Consider the following 15371-nt stretch of genomic DNA (forward strand, 5'->3'; position numbering starts at 1 on the left):
GACAGACGTCAACACATGCAACTTGTAAGTTAATCATAAGTTGAGACACGCCGAGGTAATGTTTAGCGTACCCGAAACTTATTTCTAACCTATGATTAACGTGTTGTTGGCACGTTACGCGATCGTTGCCACACATCGACAGACGTTACTTTTAAGTTACTCATAGGCTGAAAGACGTCGGTATAATGGATCGTCCTTGCGTCAGCGTCCACGGCCACGGCCAGGACACTTATTTGCAGCATTCTTCAAACTTTTCTTCAGCATGACGAGGATGTTCACACTTCGATGTCGAGCTTGGCTATGATTCCAATTGTCCATCGGCAGCGTCTATTTAAAATAGTCGAGTTTGAGCGTTTTAACACGTTCAGAAGAAACGCTTCAAATTTCAAAACCCCAGCGTCAAAAAACAAAGGCGAGTAACATTAATTTAAATCGTTCATTGTAAACAATGAAATAGTTGAGTGGTACCGTTTAAAAGTCGTTGAGTGTAAAAAAAATCCAATTGTTGAGCGCAAGCGTCTACTTTCAATAATGGAGATGCAGCCATTTAAATCGTTAAGTGGCAGCCTATGAATAGCAAACCCTACGTCACCGGCAAAGATAAACTGCCGCTCGATATGGATAAGTTAGGCTATCGTTGGGCATATTTTGTGAATGTTGTACGTCGTTGTACGGGCATATTTTGTACGTCGTACTACGACGTATGCCTTCACGATAATTATTCGTTGGTATAGCATATCTATAAGTAATCAAAGCGCTCTATGCACATTATTAGTTCATTGTGCATTTGTCCAACCCGTTATGAATAGACCTAAATAGTAAAAACAAGCTATAGCTCATTGTTGAAAAAGCCCCATAAAAATTTAGCCGCGAAGAACTTCGAACAATGGTGAAAAGATGTCTCCTACCCGTGGACACGCGGACGCAAGGACGATCCATCATAACCCACACCCTCCCCCTCACACTCACCTACTACTGCCAACATGAACAAACTACTACTAATACTAATACTAATAATGATACTGATACTGATACTGTTACTGCTGACATGGACATCGACTCAAAAAGGACTCGAAAACACTGTTGGGTTCCCCTTTTATGAGCAGCATTTTTACATACCAATTCCCAAAACCGCTGGGAACACGTCTTCATATGGCAGTTGTAAGCTAGAAACACGTTCATTTATTTTTTTTGTCGACCGGAAGACGTCATTGGAATACATCTACATACGTCGATGTGTGTTGGGACTACGTAAAGAATTGGTTCAAAGCACGTCAAACATAAGTTAGAAATAAGTTTCGCGTAAAAAAGACATTACCGCGACGTGTTTCGACTTATGAGTAGCTTATAAGTAGCGTTTGTGGACGTGTGTAAGCGTCCACATATCGTGTGTAAAACTTATCCCCATCGCATGCGGAACATGTGTCATACGCTGAGTACGTCCAAAATTTTTGAACATGTTTAAAATTTCTTGACGTACTCTACTTACTACGACGTATGATAGCGTACTTTAGCGTTGTACTCACGTATACCAAACTTACTCATACCGTATTTGACGTGCCCCAACGTTTTAGACACATTTTTCTTAGGTCGGCATATGCTGGCAAGATCGCCAAGGTGTGACCGCGATGTTGTGACTTCCATTTCTACAGCAGTTATGATTCGAATCGTTGTGCGTCAGCCTTTTAATAGGCTACGTCACGACATCGTCGGCGATGCGTGCAACGCGCTATGCCTAAGTTAGACTATCGTTGGGCATCGGTTGTGTGGGCCGACAACAGGTTCAGCATTCGTTGGTATAAGTTATCTATAACACAACGAAACGTTCTGTGTCCGTTACCAATGCGTTATACATAAGACCAAGTCGCTATGAATACGTCCGGATCTTTAAAAAAAAACATCAAAAGTTCAACGTAAGCCAGCGTTTTACATACATTTTAATACGTTGCCATCGCTGGCTAAAACGTCAAGGTGTGACCGGGCCTTTATGCATAGCGCGGCAGCGTATCACCGACGATCACCTGGCGTAGCCTATTAATAGGCTGCCGCTCAACGATTTATATCATAACCGCACTAAAAATCGAAGTGTCAACATCACCGTCATGCCGAAGAAAAAAAAAAACATGGACTCTGGAACACTGACGGGTTCCTCCTGTGAAGCCCATTTTTATATGCCAATTCCCCTAAACGCTGCCAATACGCCATTATACGGTAGCTATAAGTTAGAAACATGTTCAGTAAGTTCTGTGGTCGTCCGGAAGACGTCAAATACATCTACATACGTCAATATGCGTTGGGGATACGTTACACATAGGTTCAAAGCACGTTACTCATACGTTAGAAATAAGTTTCGGGTACACTAAACATTACCTCGACGTGTTTCGACTAATGAATAACTTACAAGTAATGTGTGTCGACGTGTGTCAACGATCGCATAACGTGCCTGAGCATGCTTAAAATTTGTCAACGAGCTCGGCGTACTACGACGTATGCCAGCGTGCTTCAGCGTGCTCTTAATGTAGACAAAACTTCCCCATAATGTATTCGACGTGTGCCAGCGTATTCGCCAAATTTTTCATACGTCGGCATACACTGGCAAAAACGTCAAGGTGTGACAGGGCCTTTACCAACGACCGCCACCGGTACTGTTGGTCAGCTGGGTACCGGTGGAAATTGTGTTTCTGCTGGGCGAAGGAGGAGAAGGAGACGGGGAAGGCGTGTCCAGAGGCAGTGTGAGAGGGGGAAGGGTAGATGTGTGGAGGTGAGAGTTGGAACTCTGAATGTTGAGACTATGACTGGCAAAGGGCGACAGTTGGCTAATATGATGGAGAGGAGAAAGGTGGACATACTGTGTGTACAAGAGACCAAGTGGATGGGGAGTAAGGCTAGGAGCATTGGAGGTGGTTTCAAACTGTTCTACCATGGTGTGGATGGGAGGAGAAATGGTGTCAGGGTAATCCTGAAGGAGGATTATGTCAAGAGGGTATTGGAGGTGAGGAGAGTGTCGGACCGAGTGATGAGTGTGAAGTTGGAAATTGAAGGGGTGATTATGAATGTCATCAGTGCATATGCCCTGCAAGTGGGGTGTGAGATGGAGTATAAAGAAGATTTCTGGAGTGAGTTAGATGAAGTGGTGGAGAGTGTATCCAAGGATGAAAGAGTGGTGATTGGAGCAGATTTCAATGGGCATGTTGGGGAAGGGAATAAAGAGGATTAGGAGGTGATGGATAGGTACGGTGTCAACGAGAGGAATGTGGAAGGGCAAATGGTGGTAGATTTTGCAAAAAGAATGGAAATGGCAGTGGTAAATACGTATTTCAAGAAGAAGGAGGAACACAGGGTGATGTACAAGAGTGGAAGAAAGTGCACACAGGTGGATTACATCTTAAGCAGGAGATGCAACCTCAAAGAGATTAGAGACTATAAGGTGGTGGCAGGGGAGAGTGCAGCTCGACAGCATCGATTGGTGGTCTGTCGGATGATTTTGGAGGTGAGGTTGAAGAAGAGAGTGAGGGCTGAACCAAGGACCAGATGGTGGAAGCTGAAGGAGGAAGACTGTTTTGTGAAATTTAGGGAGGAGGTGAGACAGGTGTTGCATTGTGGTAAAGAGGTGTGGGATGATTGGGCAACTACAGCAGAAGTGGTGAGGGAGATAGCTAGGAAGGTACTTGATGTGAGATCTGAACAGAGGAAGGAAGATAAGGAGACTTGGTGGTGGAACGAGGAAGTACAGGAAAGTATAAGGAAGAAGAGGTTGGCGAAAATGAAGTGGGATAGCCAGAGAGATGAAGAAAGTAGAGGGTACTGTCCGAACAAACGGAGAGTGTGGTCGAGAAGTGAAAAAGAGAGTGCAAGGCGAAGAGAGAGGTGGCAAAGGCTAAGGAAAAGGCATATGGCGAGCTTTATGAGAAGTTTGGTACAAAAGAAGGGGAAAAGGATTTGTACTGATTGTCCAGACAGATGGACCAAGCTGGGAAGGATATGCTGCAGGTCAGGATGATAAAGGATGCAAATGGGAATATGCTGGTAAGCGAGGAGAGTGTGTTGAGAAGGTGGATGGAGTACTTTGAGGAGCTGATGAATGAAGAAAATGAGAGGGAGAGAAGGTTGGAAGAGGTGGAGATAGTGAATCAGGAAGTGGGGTGGATCAGTAAGGATGAAGTGAGGACTGCTATGAAGAGGATGAAGAGTGGAAAAGCGGTTGGCCCAGATGATATACCAGTGGAGGCATGGAAGTATTTAGGAGAGATGGCAGAGGAGTTTTTAACCAGATTGTTTAATAAAATCTTGGAAAGTGAGAGGATGCCTGAGGAGTGGAGAGTTAGTGGACTGGTTCAGATTTTGAAGAATAAGGGTAATGTGCAGAGCTGTGGTAACTCCAGAGGCATAAAGTTGTTAAGCCACACCATGAAGGTGTGGGAAAGAGTAGTGGAAGTTCGGTTGAGAGGAGAGGTGACGATCTGTGAGCAGCAATATGGGTTTATGCCAGGAAAGAGCACCACTGATGCAATGTTTGCTTTGAGAATGTTGATGGAGAAGTATAGGGAAGGCCAGAAGGAGTTGCATTGTGTGTTTGTGGATTTAGAGAAAGCTTATGATACGGTGCCAAGTGAGGGGTTGTGGTATTTTATGAGGAAGTCGGGAGTGGCAGAGAAGTATGTGAGGGTGGTGCAGGATATGTATGAGGACAGTGTGACAGCGGTGAGGTGTGTGGTAGGAATGATGGACCGGTTTAAGGTAAAGGTGGGATTGCATCAATGATCGACTCTGAGCCCTTTCCTGTTTGCAATGGTGATGGACAGGTTGATGGACGAGATCAGACTGGAGTCTCCATGGACTATGATGTTCGCGGATGACATCATGATCTGTAGGGAGAGTTGTGAGCAGGCTGAGGTGAGCCTCGAGAGGTGGAGGTACGCACTGGAGAGAAGGTCAGTGGGAGTAAGACGGAGTATATGTGCGTAAATGAGAGGGAGGGTGGTGGTATGGTGCGGTTGCAAGGAGTTGAGGTGGGGACGGTGGATGGGTTTAAATACTTGCGATCAACTGTCCAACCTAACGGAGAGTGTGGGAGAGAAGTGAAAAAGAGAGTGCAGGCAGGATGGAGTGGGTGGAGAAGAGTTGCAGGAGTGATTTGTGACAGAAGGGTAGCTGCAAGAGTGAAAGGGAAAGTATATAAGATGGTAGTGAGACCAGCTATGTTGTATGGTTTAAAGGCGGTGGTGCTGACAAAAAGACAGGAAGCGGAGCTGGAGGTGGCAGAGTTAAAGATGCTGCGATTCTCGTTGGGAGTGACGAGGATGGACAGGATAAGGAATGAGTATATTAGAGGGACAGCGCAGGTAGGACGGTTTGGAGACAAAGTGAGAGAGGCGAGATTGAGATGGTTTGGACATGTTCACAGGAGGGAAACGGAGTATATCGGGAGAAGGATGCTGAGGATGGAGCCGCCAGGTAGGAGTAGAAGAGGAAGGCCAAGGAAGAGGTTCATCGATGTGGTGAGGGCGGACATGCGGGTTGTTGGAGTGTCAATGGAAGATGTGGAGGATAGAGCGAAATGGAGATGGGTGATCCGCTGTGGCGACCCCTAACGGGAGCAGCCGAAATAAGAAGAAGAAGATACATAAACATATACATACAAGCCGGTAGGCGGACATGGGTAGTCGTCCGTTGCTCGGCAATGGAGGGGTCCATGGCAACGTTTCTTTCTCACACATAACTTGGACATACCATGAACCTACCATACCAGTTTCATGTATATCTGACTCATGGTCTCTGATATATAAAGAACTTCGTTTTTTTATTGTTTTCGACCAGGTTCCTTCAAAGTCTATCTTCTCCGACAGTTTTCATAGGATCCGGCTGGAAATGTTTGACAATATGGCTGAATGTACTGCCCACAGTCGCTCATGGCCCGATTTTTGATTTTCGAAAAAATAATTTTTTAATGATTTTTCAAAAATTTCAAAGTCCCGTTGCTAGACAACGGTGGTGTCCATAGCAACGGTTCTCATTTGCACACAACTCGGTCATGGTATGAACCTACCAACCAAGTTTCATCGAAATCGCCATTGTATTAACTGAAATCGCCATTTTAAATTCTGATAATAAGGGCAGAACAAATCTCAAAAAAAACAAATTTTAATTTTTTTTTTCGACTAGATTGACTACCAATATATATATATATATATATATATATATATATATATATATATATATATATATATATATATATATATATATATATATATATATATATATATATATATATATATTGTAGATTTCCACCAGTTCAGCGTGCGGACGACCGCCTTAGCCCGCCCAATTGGGCGACGACCGCCCAATTGGGGCCGTGCATGCCCACCGAACGAGCGATCTCGTCGTAGCTTCCGGATCAACACCGAAACCCAGCTATGGGTGTTTTTTTTAACACACCACAACCTTGTCAATGCTCTGCCTGCGCTACAGGGTCGATCGCCAAATTGTTCGTGCGGGCAGACTACCGAGAGGTTGTACCTCGACGGGGCCTGCACGAAAACGAGCCGCTAAAGCAGCTCGTTCCATATGCGTTTGCTGAGCGGTTTTATATCGCCAAGTCCCGTCGGACCCGATTATTTTATTGGCGTTAAAAGCCAGCTATTATTCCGAATGCAATTATGGCAGTCAATGGCAGAAAGTGACACAATGAGCAGGCTCCATTCAACAATGGGGACATTTATTTGTAAATGCCCATATGCAATAAATGGGGGAATGGGACAGGACACGAGCAAAAACCTACAGCCGATATCTATTTATTATCTTCATGCACTTACACAATTCACTAATTATGGACAAGGCCACACAGACTTTCATGCAAAACCAAAGAAAGAAAGAATAGGGCTCGTGAGCCTTTATAATTGCTCGGAGCCAGGATGACCGAAGCGGCTCTGAGAGACCGGGCGAGCTACCTGGCCACCCTCGTGGTGACTCACTGGGCCCTGGTTCGGTAACCCTCGGTGTCTCTGCCCACACTGTCCACCTCCGTGCTTGACTGGACTGTCCACCGCCAAACTCGACTGGACTCCTCGACTGGACTCCGAGCTCCACTCGACTCGACTAGACTCGTACTCAACTCGACTCTGGCGCTCTCCACACCGACTGCCTTTTCGGCCAGCGAACGCGGATTTTTATCGCCCCCAAGGGGAGGGGCCGGCGTGGGCTTTTTCACCCGAAATCAGTGCCCTCCCCTCTTTCACCTTTGAACCTTTACCCAGGCTGGATCTGCCCCTCCCTCTTCCCGGCGCGTGGGGTGGGGGGTGGGGGAAATCCCAGGAGTGATTGCGCTGTCTCTCTTCGGAGCATTTGGTTTTTGTAACCGTCGCTTTTGTTTTCTTCTTCGGGTGGCTTTCTGGGAGTGGTGTTTTTGTTTGTAGAGGAGGGTCGCTGTGTTGTGGAGATTGATGAGGTTGTTGAGATTCCGTGGTTGCTGTGTGGTTGGTGCTGTGGTGGGGATGGCATGGTTGTTGAGATGTTGTTGTGGTGGTGGAGGTGGCATGGTTGTTGAGATGCCGTTGTGGTGGTGGAGGTGGCGTGGTTGTTGCGGTGGTGTTGTTGAAGAGATGTTGTTTGTTTGAAATAAAAGACAGAAAAGAATAACGGCTGACTCAAAGGTTCACAGCCCGGTACACGAACAAAAACCCCTTTTACATCGGTGGGGAATTCTAACCTGGAACACACACTTACCAAAATAACTGACCTCTGGGGAACCTGAATGGTGTTCTGTGAATTTCCACAACTGTAACACTACCCCTTCCCCTTTTTACAGACTCGTCCCGAGTCGTCAAATTTTCGTGTGCCTTCATGGGTAAGTTCTCCCCTAGTACAATTTACCTTCGGATCCCTGAGTGTGACATTTGGTGTATCCGTGTTCCAAAATTAAATAACCTATGGGCTGTTTTTACTAACTACACAAACTCACTCATACAGATGACTTAACTACAATTGCCGGTGCTACGACAAACATGCAGGGGAGCAAAACTCATTTACAATTTTAACTTATCCTTATAATTTAAACTAAACCATAGCCCAGGACTGATGGACTCTGTGGGGAAAAAGGGCATGGCAAATGTTAGTCATAGTTTGTGAGGGTGAGCGCCCCCGCAGCTGAAAGTCGGGTGTCTTCGGGACCTGTTCAAAAGGCCCTGTTGTCTGTCACAGAACCTTTTTCTTTGTCTTCACCTGCTGGAGGAAACTCACCCCAACCCGGCATGCCATATGCCATCCCACAGGCCATTCTTGAAGCAGGGAGCCAGGCTGCCCAAATGCAGTCTCTGGCTCACGTAATAAATGCAGGACTGAACAAAAGAAGGAAGCCGGCTGCCCAATGCAGTCCCAGACTTCCCCCTGAAGTGAACTGGATGACGCCAGCAAACACAAAGCGGTGCACAGGCTGCACCAATACAGTCCCCGTGTGCGGCTGCCTGCAGGGCAGTCCCTGCAGTACACTGGATGGGCACTGATGCAGAAACACAAAAATGAGCGGATGGATGGATGGATGCAAAACACGGTGCACGGGCTGCTCAATGCAGTCCCCGTGATGTCGCTGCCTGCAGGGCAGTCTTTGCAAAACAAATGATCCTGGCGCACATGGTGATGAATGGAACACAGGGGCAAATGCAAGACACAAGGGCTAGCAGGCATGGGGTCAAGGCAGAGGCAAGCAGACAAGGCATGGCGAGGCAAGGCCGGAACAGACCGCTGTAGCACCAACAGGCTGCCATATGAAGCTGGCCAGCCTCTTGTCTCGTTCTGGAGGTTTGTGGAGGGAGTGCGGTAGTGCCGGCCGCTCTGGGGGCGGGCTCAGACCTACGGTGGGGGACCTCAGACCTCAGACCCTAACCCTGTCTCCCTCCCAACGTATCGCCTTTGCCTGTCTCTGTCCATCACCACTCCCTTAGTTTGCATAACACAGAACCAAATTTATCCCCATCTTATTCTTTTGTTTTATTTTATTTTTATGGTTCCTTCTATAACTCGTCTCCCGAACCCGCTTTATTGTCTCTGTCCGGCTAACCTACCATGTCACCTAGCCTACTCCCAACCCCTACGTTCCCTTCCTGGAGGGGAATAAGGGAGAGCTAGTGTCCTGTCCCGAGGCCCAATTAAGCCTCAGAATGGCCTCCTCAGATTTTAGCGATCTCACCCAAGGTGGGTCCAGCGGCCTACACGAGAGCGAAGGGATGGATGTGCGGAGGGGTACACTTCCCTATCTACCCTAACATTTATTACACCTAAATTACCCCGGGGCTTTCACCAAACGCCTCTCACTTAATCTATTGGTTCTTCCAACCAAGATTTCCGTCGCCTGTGTTGGTGTCCTCACAAATTTTAGGCCATGCCCTCGAATTTTCCCCTCGTGCCCTTGCACGGTTTCGTGGCTGGGAAGCGTGGCTCACTTGGCAGGAACTACCCTCTGCCGATTCTCCAACCATGGCACCCCCGGGCCCTGAGGCTGTCTCCGAGCCTACCAGCTTCCGAAGATCTGGGAAGTGCCCTCCATGGCTACTACCCCTCGATGCTCACGTGGCAGGCTAACACCACGGGCCCCTTTCCCCGGGTGCCCTTGCCCACGACACTGCCCACGAGGCCATTGGCACTAAGGGGCCTGCTTCATGTGGGCCCACCCGTGCCCACTACGCTATCCTGGCCCATCTTGGGCCCTTGGCCTACCGCGGCCGACTGGTCCGGTGCCCGGGGTGCCCACTAAGCGATACTCACCGTTCGCAGCCACGCTCCCAGCCCGTAAACAGGACTCCTGCACCCCTCCAAACGGGTTTCGGGCCTACTCTCGCACCAACAGCAAAACAACCTCCATTTTGTTAATTTGGCAAACCCATTAACTTACATTACTCTGACCCCAGGGTCCCTTGGGTGGGAATCACTCCTCCCCCCCAATCACTCATCGCACCATGCATACCTCATTCGCTCCATTCACACAGGCCCGCTGGCCCTCACTCATTCAACATGTTTCTTTACAATTCTCTCCTCTCACATCGCTGAATATTGCCATTCTTTTTACTAAATCCCCTCACTTCCCCATGCTCCCAGTCATCCCTTAAACTACAGCACATCCTTTTAACACTATGTAGCTAAGCTAGTCCCCTCTACACATTCAAAGTCTGTCCATGTCTCCAAAATCCATTTTTCATGTCTAAATCTATCCTAAAATCCCTCTAACTAATCCATTCCACGGGATCCATGAGGAACAACTCACGTCCCCATGAAGCCGGTCTAACTAACTCTAACCCATCCCACTAGCTAGTTGTCTTCCTGTGCCCTAAGCAAGAGGGTCTCCTACCCCCTGCCCAGGGCTCGTGTACTCGCAGCAAGGCTCTGCGAGCCTTGCTCCTCTGCGGGAGCGGTTGTTCCAGCTCCGGCTACTCCGGCAAGATGTAACCATGAGGGCGTAAGATCACCCTTGTAGGGTCTCAGACGATCCAGGGGAGGGCTCGTGGTCCCATTTTAATTTGAAGGACCACATCACTGATTTGCGCCAGGATGACCCCCGGGTCCTGCCAGGGAGAGATGAGTTTTGGGCATCTGCCCTTCTTCGTCTGCGGGTTGAAGAACCAAATCTTCGCCCCCGGTGGGTACTCACTCACCTGGCTCCGGTGGTCGTACCTGCGCTTCATCTTTATACCCGCCTGTTGGAACTGGCAGCAAGCGAAGGCATGGACTTTTTCCATGCCTTCCTCCAACCGACGGGCATAGCCTTCCCCTGGGGGTCTGTCGGGACGCTCCGGCGTTGGTCCACACAGCAAATCGACGGGGGCTCGCAGCTCCCGTCCGTACATGAGGAGCGCCGGACTACAGGCGGTGGCCCCATGTTGGGACATGCGATAGGCCATCAGGAGATACGGGAGATGTTCGTCCCAGTCCTCCTGATTATCGGCGGCGAAGAGGGCCAATTGTTGGATAAGGGTCCTATTGAACCTCTCCACCATACTGTCAGACTGTGGTCTCAGGGGCGTTGTTCAGGTTTTGAGAATTTCTAGCAGCCTGCACACCTCTTTTAGCAATTCGCTCTCAAAATTTTGCCCCTGATCAGTGTGCAGCTCCTCTGGAATCCCGTACCGACATACAAGTCCTTCTACGAAGGCCTTTGCCACGACCCCGGCTTCCTGATTGGGAAGGGCAAAGGCCTCCGGCCATTTGGTGAAATAGTCCATCATCACGAGGATGTATCGATTAGCTTGGGGAGTGGGGGGCAGTGGTCCCAAAATGTCCATGGCCACTTGCTCAAGGGGGGCCCCAACCTGATGTAGTAGGAGTGGGGCCCTCATCCTCCGTGCCGGTCCCTTTTTGGCAGTACAGGCGTCGCATGCTCGACACCAGTCCTGTACATCACGCCCCATGTTGACCCAATAAAACCGCCGGTGGACCCGAGATGTTGTTTTGGTCCTGCCCAAATGGCCGCCGGTGCGGGTACCGTGCACGTGTTTCAAAATTTGGGTCTTAATTGATCTGGGACTACCACCAGCCAAGAAGTTCTCTCCGAGGGAATCTCCACCCACTTGCGATACAAGATGTTGTCCCTCATTTCTAGGGTCTTCCACTGAGCCCAGTATGCTTTTGTTCATGCTCCGAATGGGGCGATCTCCTCCCCACTGGGCCTCCTGTTTTCCTGGACCCACTTGTACACGGGCCGTATCACGGGGTCTTCCCGCTGGGCCGTGCTCCACGCCAAACCGCCAAATTCCTCCCCTGCGGTTAGTGGCAAAGTTGGGCCTACCACCCGGGCCGCACGGGCTGGGAGTTTCTGGTAGGTGTCCGCCAATTGGTCCCTCTCCTCATGCCTCGTGCAATATTTGCAGTTTTCTCCTAGACAGGGGTGTTGAGAGAGCACATCAGCGTTCCCATGAGCCTTACCAGCTCTATGGGCCACACTGAAATCGTACTGCTGCAACTTTTCCAACCACCTTGCAATCTGGCCTTCCGGTTCCTTGAACCGTAAGAGCCATTGCAAGGAGGAATGGTCAGTTCGAACCAAGAATTTCCTCCCGTACAAGTATGTATGGAAATGGCTCACGGCAGACAGCATAGCCAATAGCTCCTTGCGAGTAACGCAATAATTTCGTTCGGGCCTACTCATGGCCCGACTGTAATACGCAATCACTCTTTCTACGCCCCCCCTGTGTCTGAGACAAGACTGCCCCCAATCCTTCCTGGCTTGCATCCGTGTCCAGGGTATACATCCCGTCATCGGCGGTGTACGCTAAAACGGGTGTGGATGTCAAACACCCCTTTAATTTGAGGAAGGCCTGATGGCATTCCCCTGTCCAATTAAATCTCAACCCCTTCTCCTTTAACTGGTGAAGGGGCCTGGCTATCTCCGCAAAGTTTGCCACAAAGCGCCGGTAGTAGGAGCAAAGACCCCAAAACCCCGCACCTGTTTAACCTTTGTAGGTACGGGCCACTCCTCTACCGCGGTAATTTTCCCTGGGTCAGTTTTTACCCCCTCGCGGCCTATCGCATGTCCGAGATAGGCCACCTCTGTCGCGAACACAGTACATTTCTCCGGGCTCAATTTCAGCCCTGCCTGCCTGAGGCGCCCAAACACCTGGTCCAAATTGGTTATTGCCTGGGGAAATGTTTTAACGTGTACCAGGACATCATCCAGGTACACCAGGCATGATTGCCATGGCATGCCGCCCAGCACACACTCCATCAATCTCTCAAAGGTGGCGGGGGCATTGCACAAACCAAATGGCATTACAGTGAACTGATACAGTCCCTTCCCTGTAGAAAATGCCGTTTTCTCCTTCCCAGTCTTATCCATCTCTACCTGCCAATACCCACTCTTGAGGTCCAAAGTTGAGAACCATTTGGAGCCTGAAACAGCGTCGAGGGTATCGTTAATTCCAGGCAGGGGATAAGACTCTTTGAGTGTCACGTTGTTAAGCTGGCGATAGTCCATGCAGAAATGCGTGGTCCCATCCTTCTGTTTGACCAGCACAACCGGTGACATCCAAGGACTTCCCGAGGGCTCAATGACACCTGCATTGAGCATCTTTTCTACCTGTTCATCAGCCTCCTCTCTCTTGCTCCATGGGAGCCGTCGAGCAGGCTGACGGACAGGCCGGGCCCCATCGGTGTGGATCTGGTGTTTCACCAGGCCCGTATGTCCAATATCCTCGGGTGACAAGGAGAAGATTCCTATATGTCAGTCGACCAGTTTGTGTGAGGCCTCCCACTGGGCATCCTCCAAATCTACACTACTCCGATTTACCATCTCGAAAATGGGATCGGGCCAATTCCTAACAGACTCTGGAGAAACCCTCCGGGGCCGGTCTGGCTCGATCTCAATGTTATCGTCCATCAGCTCTGCGACTTCTACCACTGGAGTGCAATCTGCCACCTTCATGCCCCGTCCAATAGTGCGTGGTTCCGTCCTTACATTTATTACCTGGATGGGCATGACAGGCCCGTCGGAGTTTACCAGGGTGCGGCCCACGACTAAACCCGGGGTTGATTGCCCCGCCAGTAGCTCGGCCAGGGAGCAGGAGCCCTGCAATGTTGGGTGTGCCCGCCACCGGGCCGGAATCACTGCCTCGGTGCCCGGGGGAATGACCACGGAGTTGGGAGCCTCCAGCTCTACCTTCTCATCCGTGCCCATGCCCCCCAACGGCAACTCCTCACCACCCAACTGCATGACTCCTCGGCCTAAGTCGATCTTACAACCACCGGCGGTCAGCACATCCAAACCTATTAGACATGGGTCGCACACCTTCGCCACCCAAACCTCTACTTTTCTTTTAGTAGTGCCCAATTTAAGGGTCAAGAAATCACGCCTTATGATGGGGGCCGTTGGCCCGGTAGCTAGCTGCAAACTATGATCTTGCAGATTGTTGATCTCATCCCACCCATCCACACTCGAATCAAGGACCACAGGGCGGATGATCGTAGTGCTTGCTCCTGTGTCCACAACGGCGTCTACCCCTACGCCGGCAATTTTGCACCGAATTGTCAAACGAGCATTGCCAATTTGGTCACAATTGATGACCTGTCGCAGCTCTGAGGGCTCTTCTCCATCTGGGTCTGCCGAACACGGCCCTGTATGTTCAGCACTTTTTAGTTTCCCTGGGACTGGTGGGGGGGGGGGTGATGTTTGGGCCCGGCTATTCCGGTCTGCCCGGGGCGGAGTTGGTGATCCGGGGGGCCGTGGCTCTTCCCTGCGCGGGGCTTTACAGCCCTGCTGCAGGTGGCCCTCGTCACCACAGTTAAAACACCTCGCCCGGTAAGGTGCTTGCCTCCGGTACTCCGAATTATACCCCCTCTCGTTCCGAATTTGGGTACCCCCCGATGGCCCATCCCCTGCCCCTCCTGGGCCTGACCGCCTTGACCCAGACCTCGTCAACCGACGGTCGATCATGCCCTGGACCATCTTCTCCAACCATGCCTGGTCGCCAAGGGTAGCCCCAGCTCCCGGCGCATCGTTGTTCACGGGGCCCACCTGCCGGATCGCCACTGCATGTAGCCCAGCCCTCCAGCCGGCGACCTTGATGCCTCCCAACGGGCTGCAGTGTCAGCCGCCTTCTGGAGGTTCTCCGGGCGACACGTGGTCAGTATCGACCCGGCATCGGTGCCCGCAAGCGCCCGGACAAAATGGTCCAGGGCGAGCTCCTCCCGGTACTCCAGCGCCATGTTTGCATGTGTTATCCCCACCGAGCGGCGAATATCGTGCGCCAATTCTCCCATCGTCTCATGGGGGTGTCATTTGCGCCCACTGAGCTGAGCCTTAACAAGCTCGCTCTGCTGTTCCATACCAAACCGGTTATTTAGGGCCGAATAGAGGTCTGCCAGTGTTACTCCTTCCAAGGGTAACGTGGTCAAAACCTCGGATGCCGCACCGCGCAGTGCCGCCGTGAGCTGTGCCACGCCCTGCACCTGGTTCCAGCCATTGCCCCTGGCCACGCAGTGAAACTGGGCCAAATATGCCCTCAGGTCCGTCTTGCCCTTGTACGGAGGCAGCGGCACCTTTGGGCCTTTCGAGGTCCGAACCCCACCTCCCAGTCTCTGAGGGACACATGGAGGGATGGACCCCCCAGATTCCAATGGTGCCCTACCCCCGCAGAGCCCGAGCCATTCGCCCGGGGAGTTTATTTCCCCCGTCTGGGTCGGTGCACACTCCGCACCGTCCTGTTTACTCCCCCATGCCATCAGACTCGCATTCTGCATCCTCTCAGGGACAATCATACTGGGGGCGTGCATTAGGCCAAGAGACTCCGCGGCCTCTGCCCCCCCCCCCAAACTCGGCATGCACACCCCCGCGTCGTGAAACCCTCTTACCTCGTTCAGTGACACCGGCCCCACCTGGTTACGATCTGCATCGA

Source organism: Eptatretus burgeri, chromosome 14 (genome assembly GCF_056783735.1).
Source record: "Eptatretus burgeri isolate ZD-2024b chromosome 14, Ebu_testis_v1, whole genome shotgun sequence".
Classification (NCBI taxonomy): Eukaryota; Metazoa; Chordata; class Myxini; order Myxiniformes; family Myxinidae; genus Eptatretus; species Eptatretus burgeri.